The 11016-nt window shown below is 48.5% G+C and overlaps 1 protein-coding gene across 1 annotated transcript in view; it reads left to right on the top strand.

Moving 5' to 3' along the window:
* The window catches only part of LOC147662001 (dedicator of cytokinesis protein 5-like), a 202657-nt gene that overhangs the window by 118651 nt on the left and 72990 nt on the right, over window positions 1-11016 (top strand). The gene's annotated exons all lie outside the window — the stretch shown is intronic.

Here is an 11016-nt window from a genome sequence, read left to right on the forward strand (position 1 = left end):
CAGAATGAAAATGTATATGTATTAGTATCGTACCGCGTACCGGGTTTATATTATCAAAGTTTTGTCCTTCAGCGATAGTGCTGGACATGCTACGAAAGTTGGATTTTATCTCAGCATCTATTTTTAAATTAGAGGATTAAAGGATATTTCGCTGGCCGAATATCTCAAGCAAAGGATAAGGAGGATATATACCCCTTATGATGCACTGATATATGTGTTTTATGCCCGAGAAATATTGGGAAACAGGTATACATATACCCTGATGAAGGCGGTCATACTTTGTCCATACCGCCGAAACGCGTCGATGCTCAAGGAGTGAATGTGGATTAAGAAATTAAGGAAAATTCGAAATAATTGTGTTATTTGAATTTAGTCCTTTTTCCTGTAGCTCCTTTTTTATTGGAATGTTTTTATTTATTATTGTTCCTTCCTGTGTTTGTTTCCCAATTTTTAATCAATATAATGTATGTCAATAAATTGTACTAATGTTTTGATTCTACTACAGTGTTTTCACGTGTTTGAATTTTCCGTTTTTTCATTGCTTCCTTGTTACGCTAATGTATTAGTGAGTCTATTGTTTGTAAGTACCTTTGTATTGATGTTCACTTGCCCAAAGGGAATTTACTTTTTGACTTGTGTCTATTGTGGTACCCTATCCCTTTGGTTTAGGGGTCCCTCTCTCTTTTATTAGAGGGAGTGCTGAAGACTAGGCCTGGGTGGCAAATTCCGTTCTGCTCGCGGAATTTGAGTAATTTTGTGTTCCACGGAGAACGCAGAATTGACAAAAATACCACGATCCGTGGCTTTGCAGAATTTTTTGCTTGTTCATGGTTTCAAAGTGCGTGTTTGCAAGATATTCCCCCCGAGCACGCAATCAACATTTGCGTACAGGAAAGAAGCATCACGAACGGACGGAGCAAGCAATTTAGTGTGTTTGCAGACATTTTGCGTGCTCGCTGAGATTTTTTACATTTTGTGGAGCTTTGCGTAGCGTGATTACACAAATTCCGCCCATTTCCTGAACCTGTTTTGCTGCACCTCGGCTGTGTGGACCTCCAGATTTACTCTGTGTGGGGGGCGGGGGTGTTAAACAGGGCTCGAGTCTGGGTACCACGCGGATGGACGGCGTCCCCCACTTATTTTACCGGGTGGACGCTGTCCCCCCTGCCAAACAGCTGGACTTCACTCTTTGGCCCCTCTGAGACGAGATCGGAACTCACAGCACGCTGCACACGTGCTGGCTTCTCAGATGTGATCGCATCTAAGGGGTGAGCGAGGGGAGGCAATGACCCCGATGGTGCAAGGCACCTTTTGTGACATCACTTTCGGTTGTGACGTCACCTTTGGTGACAACAAAAACAAAACAGGTGATGGACCGAATGTGGATCAATGTCACACACTCACCCCAGTCCAAAGATCTGGGCCCAAATCCATCGTTTTTTTGCACTCCACACCACCCTGGGTTAGACAATGGCAATATGCAAATCAGCTCTGACCCTGTGCCCCATGGGAACAGTCCAGTCCGAACTACAAAAGCCATGTCCTTCCCAGAACGGAATCAAGCATCCGAGGACCGGACCGGTTTCGAGGTAACACCTCTCATCAGCCCGGCTAGCTTGACTCCAGTGGTGTGGAGTGCCTGGGACCCACGTCTGGGCATCCCCAGCGCACTTAGGGCGGAATATGCAAACAAAACAGGTGATGGACCGAATGTGGATCAATGTCACACACTCACCCCAGTCCAAAGATCTGGGCCCAAATCCATCGTTTTTTTGCACTCCACACCACCCTGGGTTAGACAATGGCAATATGCAAATCAGCTCTGACCCTGTGCCCCATGGGAACAGTCCAGTCCGAACTACAAAAGCCATGTCCTTCCCAGAACAGTCCCAGGCACTCCACACCACTTGGATTCAAGCTAGCCGGGCTGATGAGAGGTGTTACCTCGAAACCGGTCCGGTCCTCGGATGCTTGATTCCGTTCTGGGAAGGACATGGCTTTTGTAGTTCGGACTGGACTGTTCCCATGGGGCACAGGGTCAGAGCTGATTTGCATATCGCCATTGTCTAACCCAGGGTGGTGTGGAGTGCAAAAAAACGATGGATTTGGGCCCAGATCTTTGGACTGGGTTGAATGTGTGACATTGATCCACATTCGGTCCATCACTTGTTGTTTTTGCAATTGCCGCCATAAGTGCGCTGGGGATGCCCAGACGTGGGTCCCAGGCACTCCACACCACTTGGAGTCAAGCTAGCCGGGCTGATGAGAGGTGTTACCTCGAAACCGGTCCGGTCCTCGGATGCTTGATTCCGTTCTGGGAAGGACATGGCTTTTGTAGTTCGGACTGGACTGTTCCCATGGGGCACAGGGTCAGAGCTGATTTGCATATCGCCATTGTCTAACCCAGGGTGGTGTGGAGTGCAAAAAAACGATGGATTTGGGCCCAGATCTTTGGACTGGGTTGAATGTGTGACATTGATCCACATTCGGTCCATCACTTGTTGTTTTTTGCAATTGCCGCCATAAGTGCGCTGGGGATGCCCAGACGTGGGTCCCAGGCACTCCACACCACTTGGAGTCAAGCTAGCCGGGCTGATGAGAGGTGTTACCTCGAAACCGGTCCGGTCCTCGGATGCTTGATTCCGTTCTGGGAAGGACATGGCTTTTGTAGTTCGGACTGGACTGTTCCCATGGGGCACAGGGTCAGAGCTGATTAGCATATCGCCATTGTCTAACCCAGGGTGGTGTGGAGTGCAAAAAAACGATGGATTTGGGCCCAGATCTTTGGACTGGGTTGAATGTGTGACATTGATCCACAATCGGTCCATCACTTGTTGTTTTTGCAATTGCCGCCATAAGTGCGCTGGGGATGCCCAGACGTGGGTCCCAGGCACTCCACACCACTTGGAGTCAAGCTAGCCGGGCTGATGAGAGGTGTTACCTCGAAACCGGTCCGGTCCTCGGATGCTTGATTCCGTTCTGGGAAGGACATGGCTTTTTTGTAGTTCGGACTGGACTGTTCCCATGGGGCACAGGGTCAGAGCTGATTTGCATATCGCCATTGTCTAACCCAGGGTGGTGTGGAGTGCAAAAAAACGATGGATTTGGGCCCAGATCTTTGGACTGGGTTGAATGTGTGACATTGATCCACATTCGGTCCATCACTTGTTGTTTTTTGCAATTGCTGCCATAAGTGCGCTGGGGATGCCCAGACGTGGGTCCCAGGCACTCCACACCACTTGGAGTCAAGCTAGCCGGGCTGATGAGAGGTGTTACCTCGAAACCGGTCCGGTCCTCGGATGCTTGATTCCGTTCTGGGAAGGACATGGCTTTTGTAGTTCGGACTGGACTGTTCCCATGTGGCACAGGGTCAGAGCTGATTTGCATATCGCCATTGTCTAACCCAGGGTGGTGTGGAGTGCAAAAAAACGATGGATTTGGGCCCAGATCTTTGGACTGGGTTGAATGTGTGACATTGATCCACATTCGGTCCATCACTTGTTGTTTTTGCAGTCACCTTTGGTGACAGCGTCCCCCCACTTCTTTTTTCAGGACTCGTGCCCGGGTGTTGAATCTCCTCCGGTCTGTCCACCCCAGGATTCCCTCTAGTCTGTGTCCTGCTAGGGATGCTGGGATCAGACATGTTATGTGGAAGGTCCTGGCTTCTGGAAACCCTCACCACAGCTTGGCAAGTCTTTGTAAAGGTGCAGCAAGAAGGTCACGTGTCACCTGTCTCTGGGTTGTTAAGGCTGCTGACACTAAGCCTTGGCTGCTTGGCCTCTCTGTGCCCTGGGATTCACAGTCCTGCTGGGGGTTCCTTGGCCTCTCAGGGCAGGTACCTAGACCTGGGGTCCCAGGAGTAAGGGGCAGGCCTCCTCACACAAGCACTCCCGGCCCCCCTGGATGTGAAGCACTTTCATAATAACTTGTCACTTTCTTGTTCTTTTCTCATTATTGGCCCCTTGGGTCTGTGGCTGTGCACTCCTGGCTATCTGCCCCCCCCCCCCTCCATTCTCTCTGATCTCCCTGCATACAGATGCGTGTCCTCTCGTGCAGATGTTTCAGAGTCTTCGGGGGTCCTCGCCACCTCCTTTTGATAAATCTCCCCCCTCTTCCGAGCTGCGGCTCAGACACCGCACAGAAGGCGAGCCCGGCTGATTTATACCCTGATAAAAACATTCTCTCCTCCGCATGGATTCGGGGAAGTAAAAATTGAGTTTCTAATGAAATTTCACTTTAATGCTTCTCTTTAGCAGGCTCGGCGAGGATGGTGCATAATGCAAGCGGCTGCCGCTGCCGCTCAGTATGCAGGGCTCGCGAGACCCAAGGCTAACAAAAGGAAGGGTTTTGTTCAACAATAAAAAACACACACACACAGCACACGTTCCCCAAAGACCCCGGGCCACAGTTATCTCGGCAAATAAATCACGAGTGTGCCGTGATCAGAAATGCGCTCCTCGATACACAACCTACACTGTGAGCAAGTCTGCATGAATGCTCAGTGCGCCTTAGCATCATCACCCACCGCTCAAGGCGCTACAATGAACACATGTCTGTTGTGTGACCCACTCAGTGCGCACGTCTGGAAGAGTGCGCATGACGCCCTTTTGTGGTTGTACAAACAGAGCTAGTCGTGGTAGGATCCTTTGACAAGCGGCGAACAGACCCCCTGTCGAGTGACGATCAATCACAATCAAATTCTTTATTTAGTTTGTGTTAGAAAAACATAAAAAGACAACAGCAATATATGAAAAAACAGTATATAAAGCAACATTCATAAAAAACAGTACATACAAATAGTACACCGAAAGAAAGTGGCTATACAGCTTCTAAAAATGTATAATTACTCATCCCGAATGTCTGTATAGAGACTACAGCTCTTAAAAAACACACAACATTTGCAACCACAAACTCATCCGGTAGCGTCTGTATGTATAAAATAAAAAGCCGGGCGAACTTGTAAAAAACCTCTTCCTTTTAGTATTGGTGCAATAAAGGCTCTCATGGGTTCCCAATAAAAAGTTTGAATCATCATAAAGTGCCTGGTATCCCGCGGGGATTGTTTGTCACTTCCTGGGGCCCAGGGATTTTAACAGCCTTCTGGTGAAGCAGCTTCAATCTGAGTCTTGCAAGCAGATATATCCCTCTTGTTGTTTTGTAAGGTTAGATATGGCTCCATATCCAGCGTAGCAGTTGCTGAGACATGTTTCCTAAATTATGGTTTCGATCATCTCTTCTTGAAGTAATGTTGCCCTTTCCATAAAGAGGTCCCTTACCCATTCATAAACCCCTCTACAAATGTCCTCGGGGTTAAGAAACTTCTCCCTCCTCCCAAGTTTGGGGAGAGAGTCCCTTACATACCCAAGTCATGAAACTTTTAGGGGCTGGTCGAGTGACACGTGGTCCCTCGTAATTAACCGATTCAAACCACGCTCCTCCTTCGACCGTAGACCAAATCATAACCCATCCCAGCAAAGAAGGATGTTCCAGGTCTTTGCTGTGATGTAGACGAAGGAGCGTCCTCCACTTCTGCTTCGACAGATGCGGGGAGTATGGGCTGTTCCAGGTGTTTGTTGTGATGTAGATGAAGGAGCGTCCTCCACTTCTGCTTCGACTGATCCCGGGAGTATGGGCTGTTCCAGGTGTTTGTTGTGATGTGGACGAAGGAGCGTCCTCCACTTCTGCTTCGACAGATGCCGGGAGTATGGGCAAGTGAGAGGGACGTGGAGAGTAGTCTTCTCGATGGTTGGTGGAAGTTCAGGCAGTGGTTAATGTAGGTGGGTCCTTGGTTGTGTAGAACCCTGTGTGAATGCGTCAGCAGCTTGAATTGGCATCTCTTCTGTACGGGGAGCCAGTGGAGTTGCCTGAGGTGGGGTGTGATGTGAGTTTATCTGGGAAGTCTGAGGTTGGGTCTGGCTGCTCCTTCTGTATGGTCTGAAGTCTCTGTAGAAGGTGTGCTACGATTCCTATGTAGTGGGCTTTGCCATAGTCCAGTCGGCTGGTGATGAGGGCTTGCGTCCTGATAGGTCTTGTGTGTAGGGGTAGCCCCTTGAAGATCCTACGTAGCCTGTGTAGAGTGAGAAAGCAGGCGGAGGAGACGGCGTTGATCTGTGGTTTCATGGTGAGCTTGTTGTCAATGATGATTCCGAGGTTTCTGGCGTGGTCGGAGGGAGTGGGTGCGGGTCCTAGGTCTGATGGCCACTAAGAGTCGTTCCATGTGTTGCTGCTGTTGCCAAAGATCTGTACTTCCGCCTTGCCTGTGTTCAGCTGCAGGCAATTGTTCTTTATCTAGTCAGTGGTGTTTGTCATGCATCTGTGGGAGTTGGTTCTGGTAGTGGTGGGGTCGTCAGTGAGGGAGAGAATGAGTTGGGAGTCGTCTACATATGAAATTATGTTGAGACCGTGGTATCTGACTATGCTAGTCAGGGGGGTTATATATGTATTGAAGAGCGTGGGGCTGATGGATGAGCCCTGGGGGACACCGCAGGTGATCTCTTTGGGTTCAGAGGTGAAAGCTGAGATGTGGATCTTCTGAGTTCCTCTGGTGAGAAAGGAGGTGATCCATCTGAGGGCGTCTCCTTTGAATGTCAATGTGGTGGAGTCTTTCGATCAGTGTGTGATGGGATACTGTGTCAAAAGCCGCTGAGAGGTCAAGGAGGATCAGAGCTGCTGTGTTTCCTCGGTCGAGGAGGGTTCGGATATCGACAGTGGCTGCGATGAGGGCAGTTCCGGTGCTTTGATTATAGCTGGTTCTGCTCCAAGTGTGTCATGAGTTGATTTTTTATGATCTTTTCCAGTACCTTCATGTCTTCAGTGAGTTTTCATTGAGCTGCAGCCTTGGTTGTTCTTTAAGTGGTCTTGGTGTGTATTGTAAAATACAGAATCGTTGTTTCTATGTTGTGGATTAAAAAAAATAGCTCCCATAGGCTGGAGGTTTTGAGATGTCATCACTGATTTAGCAGGGCTCTCTTTGGGTATTGTCATTTACATGAAAAGGCAAAAACACACCCTTCTAACTATAAGCTGGGCAGATGATTGAGAGCACCTTAGCATGTAGGCAGCCAGCTTGTCTCTCTGTGTGTCACTGGGGTATCCCAGACCTGCTGGTGTCCAGAAGGAGACGTTTACAAAGCCCACAGAGGATGCTTAACTTCATTGAAGTTCCTTGACTTCCATAAAAGGGGAATGACTCCCAATTTTTCCAGCGTGTCATAGTGTCATCTAAAATAGTTTTAGTCAGCCTTCCAGCTACCCCTAGGCTTGTTTGAATTAGTTCAAACAGAGCTCTACTCCCATGACCTTTGAACCCACCTTACTCCACCTCTGTCAGGCTGCAAGGGGGTGTCGCCTGGCAATAGTCTCTCTAATTGCAATGTTCCTTTTATGTTTATTGTAAGGCAAGGAGATGCCCTTGGGCACAACAAGCGCAACCACGCTATTTAAAAGCACGCCGCCAAGCGCACGTGCGAGCTATGACAACAAAATCTCGTGGGACTGTCCACTGTCCCACGGACACGTGCATGCTGTCTGCTATGGAAAGATGGCGAGAGCAGACATCTTTGTCCATGCAGACGCATGCATGCAAGCGTTGGGGAGAATTGATTCCAAAAGGTGCTCTCCATGGCGAGGGCAGCGCATGCGCTGCTTTCGCCAGGTGAGACCTAAGAATATTAAATCGAAAAAATATGTGGAATTTACACTGCAACTTCAGAACTGCTTACTGGAGCTCTGGATGTGATGTTCTGGCTGTAATAACCCTCCTGTAAACTCCTTGTATTTATTCTTTCCAGGGCAGTAGGCACTGGAATCAACAGTGATCCTTCAGTTTGTATCATAAGATTTCAGTATTTTATCAGAAACAAATTCTGTTTTCCTCCTCTACTCAGTGCCGGACAGCATCTGCCCATTTAAAGCACTAAGGGCACTCTGCCACAAAATGATGGAGGACCATGCCTTCACAATCATCGCTTCTCTCACTCTATCTGGAGTTTTCTGACAGTGATGTCCCCACTGGCTCTGCCAACTGGAAACTTACTCCGGCGGCCCGGTGGGGTAGAGGTTATAGGAGTAACGGCATCAGACCTCCCGCCCTATTTAGAGCGGACGCTCTGATGTCTTGTTTCCTGTACTTCGCAAACACACAAAAAATGACTCCCACACAATGGCGGAACACTCTCAGGCTATGGGACACAATGTATTTTTGCTTTTCTCAAATAAATTCTAATTTTTGGAATTAATTTCCGAAAATTAAAAACATTTTGTGGATAGCTACCTGAAAGATGATGGCAATGCACCGAACACCAGTCTCTGCGCAGGAGTCGCCATGGCGACGGCGCGTGTGAATGCACAGAGATCACCAACTGGCCAGCGACTCAAAAGAGAGTTGTCTTCTGTCCTGCCGGACACAGTGAAAAGCAGTTGGGCTAAAAAGGCCCCTTTGTTTTTACTTAAACTACTTAGATACAGCCATTTTTGGGAACAAAATCGGCGATACATGTGAAGTAAAATCTGCATAAACCTATAAGAAGGGTTTGGCTTCAGTGCATCACCACACTCACTTCCAGAAGGCAGTGTTGTAGCTAAAAGTGCTTTGAGCAGCAGAGAATGCTCCCTTGATGAAGAGGGAGGTACCGAGACTCTGCGCAGAGATTGAGACACCCTCAAAAGTAGACCGACCTGAGTCTTCCAGGCACATAGGTCCAAAAACACCAGGCAGAGAGAGGGGTGTGGCAGGCTGCAGAGGTATACAGTTGTTGAAAAAACTGTAGTGATCAAGTCTTAGTACAATAAACAATAAGGTATATGTATAATCTGAAATGTTCATAACTATATTTTTACTGGAGGATAAAAATATTGCATACTTGTAGAACAAGGACATACCTGGGCATCCATATCTACTCGTCCCTTCCTGGCTGGGCGAACCTTCGTGGAATATTTCACCAGCCCTTTGCTGGACAATTACTCTGTTAACTACCCAAGAGGGTAATTGTTTGTCCTTACTGAGACCACAGTGCCTCTCCTGACTCCATACCTAGGTAGGAGCCCGATGTCCTTTCTGATGGATCAATGGCTCCTGTGATAGACCAATGGCTTCTGTGATGGACCAATGGCTTCTGTGATGGACCAATGGCTCCTGTGATGGACCAATGGCTCCTGTGATGGACCTATGGCTCATGCGATGGACCAATGGATCCTGTGAATGACCAATGGATCCTGTGATATAACAATGGCTCCTCTGTTGGACCAATGGCTCCTCTAATAGACCAATGGCTCTTGTGTTGGACCAATGGCTCCTGTGATGGACCAATGGCTTCTGTGATGAACAAGTCGCTCCTCTGAAGGACCAATGACTCCTGTTATGGACCAATGGCTCCTGTGATATATCAATGACTCCTCTGTTGGGCCACTGGCTCATCTGATAGACCAAGGGTTCTTATGTTGGAGCAATAGCTCCTGTGATGGACCAATGGCGCCTGTGATGGACCAACGGTGCCTGTGATGAACACGTTGTTCCTCTGATGGACCAATGGCTCCTGTGATATAACAATGGCTCCTGTGATGGATCAATGGCTCCTGTGATGGACCAATGGCTCCTGTGATGGACCAATGGCTCCTGTGATGAACCAGTTGCTCCTGTGATAAACCTGAGGCTCCTGTGATGACCCGTGGCTTCTCTGATGGACTAATAGCTTCTGTGATGGACCTATGGCTTCTGTGATGGACCAATGGATTCTGTGATGGACCAATGGCTCCTGTGATGGACCAGTGGCTCCTGTGATGAACCAGTTGCTCCTGTGATGAACCAGTGGTTCCTGTGATGGACCCGTGGCTTCTCTGATGGACTAATGGCTTCTGTGATGGACCAATGGCTTCTGTGATGGACCAATGGCTCTGTGATGGACCAATGGCTCCTGTGATGGACCAATGGCTCCTGCGATGGACCAATGGATCCTGTGATGGACCAATGGATCCTGTGATATAACAATGGCTCCTCTGTTGGACCAATGGCTCCACTAATAGACCAATGTCTCTTGTGTTGGGCCAATGGCTCCTGTGATGGACCAATGGCTTCTGTGATGAACAAGTTGTTCCTTTGATGGACCAATGACTCCTGTGATGGACCAATGGCTCCTGTGATGAACAAGTTGTTCCTCTGATGGACCAATGACTCCTGTGATGGAACAATGGCTCCTGTGATATAACAATGGCTCCTCTATTGGGCCACTGGCTCATCTGATAGACCAATGGTTCTTATGCTGGACCAATAACTCCTGTGATAGACAAATGGCTCCTGTGATGGACCAATGGCCCCTGTGATGGACCAATGGCTCCTGTGATGGACCAATGGCTCCTGTGATGGACCAGTGGCTCCTGTGAAGAACCAGTTGCTCCTGTGATGAACCAGCTGCTCCTGTGAAGGACCTGTGGCTCCTCTGATGGACTAATGGTTCCTGTGATGGACCAATGGCTCCTGTGATGGACCAATGGCTCCTGTGATGGACCAATGGCTCTTGTGATGGACCAATGGCTCATGCGATGGACCAGTGGCTCCTGTGATGAACCAGTTGCTCCTGTGATGAACCAGTTGCTCCTGTGATGGGCCGGTGGCTTCTCTAATGGACTACTGGCTTTTGTGATGGACCAATGGCTCCCGTGAAGCAGAGGGAATGGGAGAACAATGACAAGATGAACCTTTACTCCTAAGCAGAGAATTCAACCAGTTCGGAAATAGCATGTAGCAGCCTACCTGGTCTGGCCTGCGCTAAAGAAGCACTTAAGACATTTGTGTTATCATAAAACTAGAAATGTGTACAGGGATCAATTTAGGGAAAGCCTGTGATCAGTTAGGTTCAGACTTAAGACTTGCGCCAATACTTTCAGACCTTTCCCCTTTGACTGCCAAGACGGGACCGTTAACCTTTGTGCAAGACTTAGAAAAATGAGAAAATCCAAACTGTTCTGTGAAGGAAATGAAAACAGATGCCTAACATGATGCCCACCAGGACCAAATCATAT

Source organism: Lissotriton vulgaris, unplaced genomic scaffold (assembly GCF_964263255.1).
Source record: "Lissotriton vulgaris unplaced genomic scaffold, aLisVul1.2 SCAFFOLD_1741, whole genome shotgun sequence".
Lineage (NCBI taxonomy): Eukaryota > Metazoa > Chordata > Amphibia > Caudata > Salamandridae > Lissotriton > Lissotriton vulgaris.